The sequence below is a fragment of the Phyllostomus hastatus genome, unplaced genomic scaffold, assembly GCF_019186645.2.
Source record: "Phyllostomus hastatus isolate PE091 unplaced genomic scaffold, TTU_PhHast_1.1 phas_scaffold_501, whole genome shotgun sequence".
Taxonomy (NCBI): Eukaryota; Metazoa; Chordata; class Mammalia; order Chiroptera; family Phyllostomidae; genus Phyllostomus; species Phyllostomus hastatus.
This window is the reverse complement of record NW_025334033.1, coordinates 27324815-27337646: the sequence shown is the minus strand read 5'-3', so window position 1 is coordinate 27337646 and position 12832 is coordinate 27324815. Positions and strand designations below refer to the sequence as shown.

Sequence of the window (12832 nt, the reverse complement as noted above, 5' to 3'; positions counted from 1 at the left end):
TAGCACATAGGAATGATGGGGAATATTAGATTTTTAACTATAGCTTTTTCCAATTTTCAATCAATCCATAGTTCACCTATACTTTTTGATGGTGTTCGGTCAATATTACAAGTATTTCTAAACAAAGTAATTTAGATAACATTATTATTATTATTATTATTATTATTATTATTAACATTATTATTATTATTATTATTACAAATATTATTATTATTTATTTTAGTTTAGAAAAGTATTCCTTTAAGGAGCAAGCTTTCCAAACACCTGACAAGTATTTGATTTGTGCCAACCAGGAAGGAGCAAATACTAGCTACCACCTCCTTCTATCCATAAAGGATATGTCTACAACTTGTGTAACTCTGAAATGGTTTATTCAGCTTATGTTAATTTTTAAAATGATTTTGCAATCATTACCTTGTGACTAGATCAGCTAGGTGACTTCTGGGTGAACTGGCTGAGACCCACCCAGATTCTGTGAGCACGCTGGCAGGTTCAGGGCGAACGGCTCACGCTGCCCCAGCTTCCAGGACAGGTGGCTCAGGAAGGCTCCTTGGATGTGATGAGAGAATTTACTTGTAGCAGAAAATGGTGACAATGGTGCCTGGTAGTGTCATAGGGTGGTTCCACCTTTGTGCCCAGTCTTCTGAGGATTGCCTGAGAAGTGGAGAAGGAGAAAAGGTGACTCTGAAGGCAGTGGGACAAAGAGGCCTTGCAGCAAGTCTGAGGCAGTCACACAAAGGGCCGTTGTCCCTTTCGGCTTCTGCCACCAAAGAGCCCAGAGGCAAATTGGTGACTCCAACTTTTTTTTCTTCACATCTTTTACTTTTACTTTTTTAAAGTATATTTTATTGACTATGCTATTACAGTTGTCCCATTTTTTCTACCCCTTATCCCCTCCACCCTGCACCCCCCTCCCTTCAGCACTCCCCCACCTTAGTTCATGTCCATGGGTCATTCATATAAGTCTTTTGGCTTCTCCATTTCCTATTCTGTTCTTAACCTGCCCCTGTCTATTCTGTACCTACTAGTTATGCCTCTTATTCTCTGTGCCTTTTCCCCCATTCTCCCTCTCCCCGTCCCTGGTGATAACCCTCCTTGTGATCTCCATTTCTGCGATTCTGTTCCTGTTCTAGTTGTTTGCTTAGTTTTTGTTTTTGTTTTTTAGGTTCAGTTGTTGACAGTTGTGAGTTTGTTGTCATTTTACTGCTTATAGTTTTGATCCTTTTCTATTTCTTAGATAAGTCCCTTTAACATTTCATATAATAATGATGAACTCCTTTAACTTGAACTCACCTGGGAAGCACTTTACCTGCCCTTCCATTCTAAATGAAAGCTTTGCTGGATAGAGCAATCTAGGATGCAGGTCCTTGCCTTTCATGACTTGGAATACTCTTTCCAGCCCCTTCTTGCCTGCAAGGTTCCTTTTGAGAAATCAGCTGATAGTCTTATGGGAACTCCTTTGTAGGTAACTGTCTCCTTTTCTCTTGCTGCTTTTAAGATTCTCTCCTTATCTTTCATCTCAGGTAATTTAATTCTGATTTGTGTTGGTGTGTGCTTCCCTGGGTCCAATTTCTTTGGGACTTGCCCAACTTGAGTAACTGTCTATTCTCCCATGCCTTGCAAACCTGCAGATTCTCCCTGACAGTGCCTTTCCAGTTTATGCATGTGCTTCCTGATCCTGAGCCAAACTGTTATAACAAATAGATTTCAGGAATTTTTTCTAGAGTGGCACCCTACATTTTTATCCCTCTTTTATTCTGCCCATTTATAGATACTAATTTTTAAAAGATTTGTTTTTACAAAGTAATATATGAATGAAATAGTTATTTTTCCCCATTTATTATTAATCAAGACAGATATAAAAATTAACCAGTTTTCAATTGTTCCAAGATAATGGCTTCACATTCATTCCACAGATATTTCGTGAGTAAATACTAAGTACCAAGTATTGGACTAGATGCTAAGGAAATGATGAATGAGGTATGGTCCCTACCCTGTGGGCCCGAGAATCTGGTGGGAGATGGTAAATTAGTCAGGGCCTCGCAACACAGAGCGATGAAGTATGGAAGAGAGAGACCTCACCTAGTGTTTTCAGGAGTGACTAGAGAAGGCTCCTGGTGGAGGTGATGTCCAGGCTGAGACCTCCGACTGGAGGACACACACGAGCTAGCCAGGCCAAGGGAAGGGACGAAAGGGCTTTTGGGCAAAGGGACACACTGTGCGGTGACGACCTCAGCTGGTACATCCTGGGGATTACTGAGGACCTCGATGAGCAGGGAAGGGGCTGGGGAGAGGGGCCAGGGCCACAGTGCAATGGGCTCGTGAGTCAGGCTGAGGAGTTGGGACCTCGTTCTGGAGGCAGCGGGGGACGGCCGTGGTGTTCTAAGTAGAAAGCTGAGGTGGTCAGATAAGCATTTTGAAGGGGTCATCCTGGCAGGGCACAGAGAGGATTGAGTGTGAAACACTGGAGGAAGGGAGACCGGAGGGATATGGGAGAAGGGGTGAGGGATCTGAACAAAGGGAGGGGCAGTGGGGCCCCTGACCTGTTGGTCTAGTTCAGCTGGAAATGTAGACTCCTAACATGTAATCGACCAGTGCGGCCTGATTGAGGACGAGGCCCAGCCCTGCTGGGCTTCACAAAGCATTTGGAAGAATCAATCAGACTGATGTTAGTGCCTAGGTGGGACCCCAGGGCGGGGGTGCTGACGTTGCCATGCTCCCACCCCAACTTGTAAATGAAGAGATGGAAACTCAGGGTTGTCAGGCGTTGTGAACAGATCTCGAGGCGCTGAGCCAACGATGGAACTGCTGGACTGTGGCGTCCCCTGACTCTGACTTCCTGTGCTCTCCCGAGCACTCGGCAAGCATCTGTGCTGTGCCAATTGGTGCACGCCCTGCACTGTGCATCACGAGGCTGTGCAAAAGCCACTGGAGAAATGCATTCATTGTTTTAAAGCAAATAATATAGATTTGCCAGAAACAAATTATGCCAATTAACTTGCTTTTCTTCCCCACATTGGGATAAGAGGCTTAGTGGTTAAAGAAAACATGATGGACTTAATACCTCTTGACAAAAAACACTTGATATGGTTCCTTGCAACACAACCGTGGGAAATGCGGATCAAAGACCAGTGTGACTGCAAGGGTAGAAGCAATCAATTGAATCCAGTCATCATCACTGTTGTGACACAGCTGGGAAAGATGTCGGGATTCCTGTAGGGACAATCCTGAATCGATACCCTTTTCCGATTCTCAGGAAGAGGACAGGCAGCTGAAGGCGTGTGGGGGTGCAAATCGGAAAGATCAGTGCTAGAAGGGAGAACAGATTGCAGGGGACAGACGTGCGTGACAAAGTGTGCCAGGAAAGCGGAGCCAAGTGAGTGGGCCGGACAGCGGGGCAGGAGGTAGCATGTAGTGAGCAAATACCGTGTCGGCGCAGCACAGTGCAAGGCAGAGCCCCGCTGCAAAGACAGAATGAAGAGGAACACCTGGCCTCTGTGCTCAGTGTTTCAGGTCGTTCAGGAAGGTCACACACACACACGCACGTGTGCATGCCCACGTCCATGTTCATATGGCATCTGCATTCTTACAGGTGTCTGTACTGCCATGCACACTCACACTTCCATCTCCAACACCGAGAGAGGCCTTGGAGCGAGTCTCTCAGCTGTTTCTGAGTTACATCTCACTGCCTGGAGCGAAGCAAGGGGAAATCTTACTGTGACTCCTCTGTGCTTCCTTTTGGCAGCTCCCTAAGAATCTCCCCAGCTCTTGAGAAACTTTTTAGTGTAATGATGAAACTTGTCCATCACAAGGATGAAGTAGGGAATGTCCATTGCTGAGTGAAACTGAGTGTGCCAGCAAGGCTGACTGTGCAAAGTCATGTCATCAGAAAACTTGCTGTGCCCTGGAAAAAAAATAGAACTGCGGGAATCTGATGCTCACGACTGCCTAAAAATGTACACATGCCTCTTGAGGTAATAACTGAGTGCTGGCTTTCCAGCTAAGGCTAACTTGCTAAATTATCGCTGGGGAATTTTCTCCCTTGATGATGGTTTTTGAGCATGAGCCTGCTGCAAGCAGGGCAGTGGTCTAGGCCCTCCAAGGGGTCGAGGGATGAACAAGGGGCCATTTCTAAACTCGAGGAGAGTTCCCCAGAAGGAGGACGTAATGCCCGGCGTGTGGGGTGCAGCACCCTCGGGCAGATGCACCGTTGGGCAAATACACAGGGCTCAGACCTGGGTTGGGGGGTTCAGGTGACATTCCTTGAGTGGATGAGGAAAGAATCACTCATTCCTCTGTTTATTTTGGCTCTGGGAGTCAGAGAAGGCACCAGGGAGAAGGTGGTACTTGATCAGGGTGGTAGGATTTCAGAGGGGAAGCTAGTCTGAAACAGAATGCCACGTCACCACGCATTTCTCCCTAGGAATGCAAGGAGATACAAGGAACCCTAGCTCTGTTTTCTGGCGAGGTGAGGGGGGAACTCACTCTGAAAGGTTGGGAAGTGGCCCCTAAGCAAAAAAGGAAGAGTCGAAACCATTCAGTTGGAAAAGTCCTGGGAAGCAGCACGTGCTGGAAGCCCATCCTGCCCGGACATGGATCTCACGCTCCCACCCGTGCTCCTCGCCTCAGCACTGGGGGGCGGCGCCTGCCACTTCCACTTTGTAAGTGGAGCTCAGGGAGTCTAAGCGGAGTGTTCAAAGCCACACAGCTTGCAGGTAGCAGAGCTGTGATTGGCAGCTCGGTCGGATCGCTCCAGAGCCCTCTTCCCTCTGCCTTTTATGACCTTCCCTCTGCACGGCCTTCCCTCCACATGGCTTTCTCACTGCACTTCATGCCTCTCTGGAGAGGAGACAGCCTGGAGAAGAACCATCAAAAAGCAAGTTTTCTCCTTATAAGGGAAAACTGAGGGAGTATCTTTAAATAACAGCAAGAGTGCTATAGGTTAGATATCAGACAGAACTTTCTCATTGTCAAAGCTAATAGGTAAAGCATTGAGTCAACAGCAGGTCAATTGGTTTAGGGGCCAGTTAGCTCTCACTTTAGTTCATGTGCCAACCCTGGGTAACTGCAGAAAGTTCCTATGTTTTCCTCAGATACCCTTTTTCTGTTATTTCCAGACTCCCCGGGGGATGTTTATAAGGTCACATATCCCTCCATTGCTGCTTCTCCCCTCTAGCTCTGGGCCATTCCCCAGGGCTTATTGGCTGGTCACCTTTCACCACCTTGTAGCCACCACTGCTGCCCGGGCTCTGGACTCTCCGAAGCCTGCCGTGGTGGGGATGTGAGCTGTCGGAGTCAGAGCCCAGCCCTGCCACCTACAGGAGGGTGACTTTGGGCATGTTACTCACCCTCTGTGCCGTGCCCCAGTGACCTTATCTACTAAATGAGAACACAGCACCTATGTTGTCGGGTTGGTATGCAGAGTAAGTTCATTAGTACATGTTAAGAGTACAGAATGGGGGTTGGCAAACTATGGCCCATGGGCCAAATCCAGTCCACCATATTTTTTGTAAATAAAATTTTCTTGAAACACAGTGGTGCTCATCCACTTGCACAGTGGCTGTGGCAGCTTCTGCACTACAACAGCGGAGCTGGGTGGCAGCAACAGAGAATGCATAGCCCCACAGCCTAAAATGTTTACTCTCTGGCCATTTGCAGAAAATGCTACCAACCTCTGACATAGAAGGCTGCATGGCACATAGTAAGCGCTCACTAAATGGCAGGTTAGACAAACCGAACAACTCTGCAGGACTTGGAGTTTAACAAAGTTTGAACGAGGTCCTGGAACGACACAAGGCAATTACAGCCTAAAAGGAAAAGCTGAAACAGGTATCTCTGTCATCACTGCTCCCAGAGGGCACAGCCATCCCTTTCCCAGGGGTCCCCGGCCATCGTGCTGCAGGCGGTAGCCTCACTCTCCTGGCCTGGAGTCCTTCTGGCTGTGTTTCCTCTTTCCTGAGGCCAGGCCCCTTTCCTGCCCCAGGGTGACGGACAGAGAGAGGACCCAATTCCCTCGAAAAGAACCTCCTCCGGAGTGAGCGATCTGGCCCTTCCTTCCACAGGGTCCAGACGACACTGTCACTATAGTCTAGTCCAGGCCTTCTCAGCCTGTGCACTGTGGACATTTTGGGCAGGATAATTCTTCATTGTGGGGGACTATCCTGTGCATTGTAGGGTGTTTAGAAGCATCCCTGGCCACTATGCACTAGATGTCAGCAGCAAAAATGTCTGGGGACAGAAGCATTCCTGTTGAGAACCACTGGCTCAGTCTGAAATAACATCATGGAGGCAACACATTCCAGTCCCGGATGAATAAATGCTCGTGTAGAAAGACACCATTCTTTGCAAGGGCACAGACCTGTTGAAGATGCACTCAGTCTGGGTCACTGGCTGGCTAGACAAAATGCTCAGCATCCCAGCCTGAAGCACCAGCAGCTTACAGCTGGGGCTGCACTTTTGCAGAAATGCTGGTTCCCTCCCTCAGGTCTGTGTAACTAAGAAGACTTAGCCAAGTGCTCCCTCCCACGATGTGGGTAGCACCTCCCCAAGGACACTTTCTAGTCCTTCCCCCAGGACGTAGAAAATGCTTACGAACCCCAGCCTACCCTGCCCCCGAGTCCAGGCCAGTCTTCCAGTTCCATCAGTTTTATATCCTACTCCACCTCAAGCGACAGAAGAAACTGCTGTCAGCTTTAAAATAACAGTTCATTTGCTGACTCACTTATTCTGCCGACAAGCACTTAATGATTCTCTTTGTGGGCTGGTCAGTGGGGGTCAGCGGCAAGACAACACAGCGCTTGCCTTCAGCGGGCTGGCGGTTGAGGGGCTAGCAGACCTGTAACAGGTGATCACAATGGAGCAAATAAGCACTATGATAATGTGCACAGGTTCTGTGGACAGAGCAGAGGCAAAAAGCCTCAGCTTGGGGGCAAGGGTAGCACCAGGCCAGCCTGAGAAGCTGATTCTTGGAAGACAAAGGAGCCAGCAGGGCGAGGGGAGTGTGGGTGTTCCACGCGCGTGCATTTTGGGGACGGGACGCACCCCACACAGGCAGCAGGAGTCAAAGGGCAGGCGAGAGTGTGGGCACAGTTAGAGCGTCGGGGTGGCCGCCGCTGAGCGCTGAGCTGTGTGTTGGGAGACAAGTGTCCCTGGGTCTCGGGGTCCATCATGTGTGTGAGCAGAGGCACTGAGAGCCTTCATTCCAGACTTCATCTTTTCCTTCTGGCTTTCCCTGGTCCTCCCCGGCCAGTGCATGTTCAGAAGTTCAGATGCTCCGCTCTGTGCCTGTACCCTCAGAGTGCTTTTTCCCCAGGCCTGCCTCCCAGACCTCCGATCTCCATGTAACACACACACCAGACCAACACGTTCCACTGCTGCAAGTTCCTCAGCAGCCCCTCGAGCCTCCAGGATTAATGCCAAGGCCCACAGTGCAGCCCCCAAGACCCTCCCTCGTGACCCCACTCCCCTCTCCGCCTGTCAAATCCTGGGGGTGCAGGGTGTCTAAGATGGCACGCAGACTAGCCAGTCAGCCTGCCGTGGTTTCATGGATGCTGGCGAAGACACGAGCCTCCTGAGTCAGAGACAAAGGACACTTGCATATAGTTAAGTCCTCAGTGCTGACAGGCTCTGCAACTTAAAGCAAAACAACGTGTAACAGAACCAGTTTTAGCACTGGCCAGTTGCTGTGAACGAGGGTTGAGCTGCTGCAGCATGTTGTCCATGTTAAAACAACTTTGAACAAAATGATGGTATTTGAGGATCTGCTGTGCTCGCAAGAGTGACAGCGCGACATTCGCACCGGTTTCCCCAGCCCCAGTTTCACAGGGCGGTATAACAAGGGCCAGGCGACTGCCACCTACTCATGCAAACTGCTAAGCACATGGCTGAGGAGACCCCAATCTTTTAAAAGGGGCACTTGGCAAACCTGCCCAACCCTTGCCCCCAAGGGAGACATTATTCACTGGGCAGGAAACAAATCAGCCCTCTGACCCGGCAGGAGACACTCTGTCTTCTAAAACAATTTGCTATGTAAGCACCCTTGACTCTGAACCCACAGGTTCAATCAACTGCAGGTCAGAGCAGCATTTTCCATCCGCGGCTGGGAATCCGGGGATGTGAATGGCTGATGGTATACCTTGTGCTCCGCATTTTCATACGAGGGACTTGAGTCTGTGGATTTTGGTACGGGGGAGGGCATGTTCTGGAACCAGTCTCCCCAGGATACGGAGGGACGATGAAAGTTTGGGGGAGTTAAGCTACACAAGAGTTTTCAGCTGCACGGGAGGGTCCAGGAGGGTATGTCGGTGCCCCTAACGCCCAGGGTGTTCAAGGGTTGACTGTAATTTGTTTAAAAAGCAACCTCACCTGACACCGGGGAGTAAAAAGTCCTGGCTCCAACCACAATGCTGCCGGTGAGATGAGAAGGGCCCCTCTGCCCTCGGGCCTCACCCTGGAATCACCTGGGCAGCACGGAAAGCCTCCTGTATCTGGCCCCCACCGAAGACCAATTAAACCAGACCCCGGGCTGGGCCAGGGGCAATGTTGGAAGGTTTTTGAGATTCCAGGGTGCACCGAGGGTTGAGAAGCACTGCTCTGGACCAGTGGTTCTCAGCGTGTGGTCCACAGACCGGCAGCATCAGCATCACCTGGGAACCCGTTAGAAATGCAGATTCTGGGGCTCCGCCCGAAACCTGCTGGCCCGGGCTCTCCGAGGGTGGGGCCCGGCGAGCCATCCTGGGGTTCTGATGCACGCTCGGGTTTGACAACCACTGTTCCGAGTCCAGACCAAGTAAATCACAGGAAGTCTTCCTCAACTAGTGAGTGTTTACGGCGCATCCGGCACAAGTTTGGTTCTGTGCTGTGAAAATACAGAGATGTACCTCGACCCTCCTCTACATCTGGTGGGTTAGAACCTTGGAAAGGAACTTCTGCATCAAACTGAGACCAGCCTTTTATGGCTGAATAACATCCCACTGTGTGCATATACCACATTCAGTTTTCCTACAGATGTGTCCATGGGTGCTTAGGTTATTTCTGCCTTTCGGCTAATCTGAATAATTCTGTCTGAGTCCCTACTTTCGACATCTCTGAGTCTGTACCTAGTGGAATTGCTGAATCACATGATACTTGTGTGTGCAACTTTTTGAGGAGCCACCGAACATTTTCACGGTGGTTGTCCCATTTTACACTCCCACCAGGAACATCTTTCTGGGCTAATGGGAAGAGTTCTGGAAACGGACAGTGGGGCTCGATGCCCAACAGTGTGAAGGCACTTAATGCCACTGAATTCACTTAAGATGGTTAAAATAGTAAGTATTGTTATTTATATTTTACCACAATAAAAAAGATTAATGAAGTGAGTCAAGAAAACAGGTTTAAAAAAGGAAGTTCTGTTCCTCATGGTCCACAATGAGTAACAGTCTTTTTAAGGGCAGAGCTGGACATCTGGCTCTACGGTGGACGAGTGCTCTCACGTCTACCGCGATTCCCCTGTACACGGGTCTGGGAGACCAGAGGGAACGCCCTGCATTTACACCTGGCGGGTGGGGGCCTGGCTGGGCTTCACCTTGCAGTCAGGCTCCTACCACCAGAGCCCTGTCTGACGTCCCAGCGGAGCGTCACTGCTGCTCCAGGTCCATGTGTCGAGCACCTCGGTGGGCCAGGCTCCGGGGCAGGAGGCAGGGCTACAAGGACGGATGAGCTGAGAGCCGCGTGCAGGGGTTCTGAACTGTCCTCACACATCAGAACCACCTGGTGGGCTTGTTCAAGGGCAGATGCCCGGCGCCATCCCTGGAGTCTGACTCATAGGTCTGGGGTGGGGCCCAAGGATCTGCATTTCTAACACATTCCCAGGTGATGATGGTGATGATGTTCGTCCAGGGACTACACTTTGAGAGCCGTGGGTCTACTGGGGTAGGGAGGTATAAAATATTATTTTGATAAGTGTAGGGGCTGCTAGGTAAGTGAGACGCAAAGGGCTCTTTCTGCAGGAGCACCGAGGAGGGGGAAACACTCTGTCCTGCCTCTGTGGGTGAGAGGGGCAGGGGGCGAGAGCTGCAGGGGCTGGAGGCGGGAGGCAGCGCGGTGTGCAGGGAGAATGGCAGCAGCTCAGCTTTGCTGCGATCAAGGGTGGCAGTGAGAGCAGGCCCAGAGAAGTCCAGGAGCGGGCAGCTTGTCCACAGTGAGCAGTCTCTAAGAGGGGGCAGAGAGAGAGGAGCAGAAACAGACAGTGGTCCCCCATTTACCTTTGGCAGCCTGCAAACCACACTCTCCTCCCTATAAGAGCCTTCCCTCCGGAAGGAACCTGACACGGCCCCTTATTCTCCACCCACTCCCTGTTACCTTCCCTGCCCCCCCCCCACCCCAGCAATACTGCAGACTGGTTACTGGAGAGGGAGGGCCCCCCAGATAGGGCACGGTGGAGAGGAAGGACGCCCAAAGGCTGGCAGAGCGAAGTGGGCAGCCTCAGTGCTGCAGCGCACACCCTCTCAGCCGCCACCTGCAGACTGGCCTCCACCGCCCTGGCTAAGCCGGAAACGGTGCCGAGAGGTTTGGCAGGACTCTACCTGACCTCCGCCTCAGTCCTCCCCCTCAGTCCTCCCCCTCAAGCGGACCCAAACACAAACTGAAATAAGAAAGAGGCAAGTTTGATAAGAAGTTTGTATTGAAGCATCTTTAGAAAACTTTCCTGTTTGTACTGGCCTACATAAAATCCAAGGAAGAAGGCTGGGCCTGCTGTGGCCGTCCTGCTCGAAGCTGCAGAGTAGTAAATAGCCCTGACCCTCTCGCCCCTGCTCGCTGACCTGGCTCTGATTCATTTGTAACAGTAACAGAGGAAGAGCTTCCACAGCAGTTTGATACCTCGCCTCTGTTTGTTTATAATGAAATCATAAGACCTCATCCATCGATCATTAACCTGCAGCCCTGCTAGCCTAGCCTCCTTCCCTCCTGGGCGGGATCGAGGACTTCATGGCTGGCTTCTCCCCCCAGGTGGGGGGGTGGGGGTTGGGCTGGAAAACAGGCAGAGTCAGCAGAATGTGGCCTTCTGCGGGGGCCCTGGAGTCCAGCCAAGGCGGACGTTCTGGGGACTCATACCACCGACAGGCTGGACCCACTGGCCTTGTATGAGAACCTGTATATCTTTTAGTCAGCTTCAGAGGTGAACTGCAGGAGCTGTAAAGAATATGTTAAATCTATTTTGAAAATGTGGCCTCCGCACCCCGACAACATCCTGAGGAGGTGCGGTCTGGAAATGGGTTTAGAGAGGACCCGAAGGCTGACTTCCCTTCTGCATGAGGTCCGGCGGCCTAGCCTTGTTTTCTGTGACTCATGGTTGACCCCCAGAGAGGAGTGGGGAGCAGCCCCCTGAAAGGAGAACGTAACAGAGGGAGGAGGTTACATGAGCACGTGCTGAATGATCCCCGCTCAGCCTGGTGGTAGGGCAGTGCCCAGCCTGGCCGAGGGGAAGCTGGACGAGTCCTGGGGCTCCTGAATCTTTACCCCACACACACAACCATGCAGGCTCTCGGCTGCTGCGGGGCCTCCGAGCTTGCTCTGCCCTCTCTCAGGTTTTGCTCCTGGTTCAGTTCCATCCTTTAAGTATCAGTTTTCATGGAACCTCCTCTGCGAAGCCTGTCTGCACCATTGCAGACTACATTATTTTATTTATGTATCAGTTGGCTTATCTGTAATTTGTTATCAGCCTCTTCTGCTGGACTGTGCGCTCTCTGTGAGGACAGAGGTCAGATCCGTCGTGCTCCCCACTGTACCTTCACACCTGGAGCAGTGTGTGGCACACGGCCACTCTCGCTGAAGAAACAAATAAATTACCTTCAAAACTAAACGGCGCTCCAAGGAGGGTGTTAAGTGATTTCCCCTTTCACTCAACATTTGAATTGCTCATTTTTATTGCAAATATAATCTATTGTATTAAATGTGTATTCAAATTTGAGACATAACCTGTGATCACTTTCATATAAACACACATGCCAGGATGAGGTGCCCTTTTACTAAAGCCAGATCCCCTCACAGACTCTGGGGGTTGACCAAAAGATTTTATTGTACTGAAGTTTGGACTAAAGGTCTGTGCACACCCAGAATGTGTAAATCTCGTGCAGTTTTATCTGTCGGGGCAGTTCTGACCTGTGTTTTGGTGGCCAGTGCACAGCACCAGGCCCTGCAGCCAGTGGCTGGCCCGGCCCAGGACGCTGCTCACACAGGGCGGGCACTGACGGGGGCTCTGCCTCGAGGGGCGCGGCCGCCAAGCAGTGTGGGGGGCAGCAGGGAGACCTGACTCGGGTCCAGAGACAAACCTCAAAACAGGGTAATCATGAGTGCAGATTTATTTTTTGGTCCAGACTCATCAATAGAGTTCAAGTTACAAACAAATAAAAATGAAAATTTTTATTTTCACTATCATTTTTATTGTTCTTGAGCACATAGGATGCACAGTCAGTGAGAAAGAGTCATCAGTGAGAAACAGGAATCAAACTGTACCAGTAATCACATAGTTCTTGTCTTCTCAGGAGCTCTATGTACTTGCATTGTTATATGTTATAATGTGACATGTACCAGGTATATAAGAAGTGAATCAGCTCATAAAAACTTTTGCTACCTGAAACTTGTATGTCAATTAGAGTTGAAAATACATTTTTAAAAATTTTCACTTACTTCTATATTATATCTGCAAAAAAGTTAGAAAACAATGAAATTGCCCTTCATTTGCTTCCGTAAGTTATTTGCCCAAGGCAGTAATGAGTCTGTGAACATACACATACATACAGAGTGAACCCCCCCATTGGAGAGAGGTGAAAGGGGCCCTAAGGTCAAAGGA

General features: G+C 50.2%; 2 protein-coding genes across 7 annotated transcripts in view; one reads left to right on the top strand and one right to left on the bottom strand.

Annotated features, from left to right (window-relative positions):
• CA12 (carbonic anhydrase 12) overlaps positions 1–12832 on the top strand; it is a 52093-nt gene that overhangs the window by 12915 nt on the left and 26346 nt on the right. The gene's annotated exons all lie outside the window — the stretch shown is intronic.
• The window catches only part of APH1B (aph-1 homolog B, gamma-secretase subunit), a 73972-nt gene continuing 61730 nt past the window's right edge, over positions 591–12832 (bottom strand). Inside the window, exon 7 of the mRNA XM_045822033.1 lies at positions 591–654. The gene's annotated coding sequence lies outside the window, so the exon portion shown is untranslated. The remainder of the gene's footprint in view (positions 655–12832) is intronic.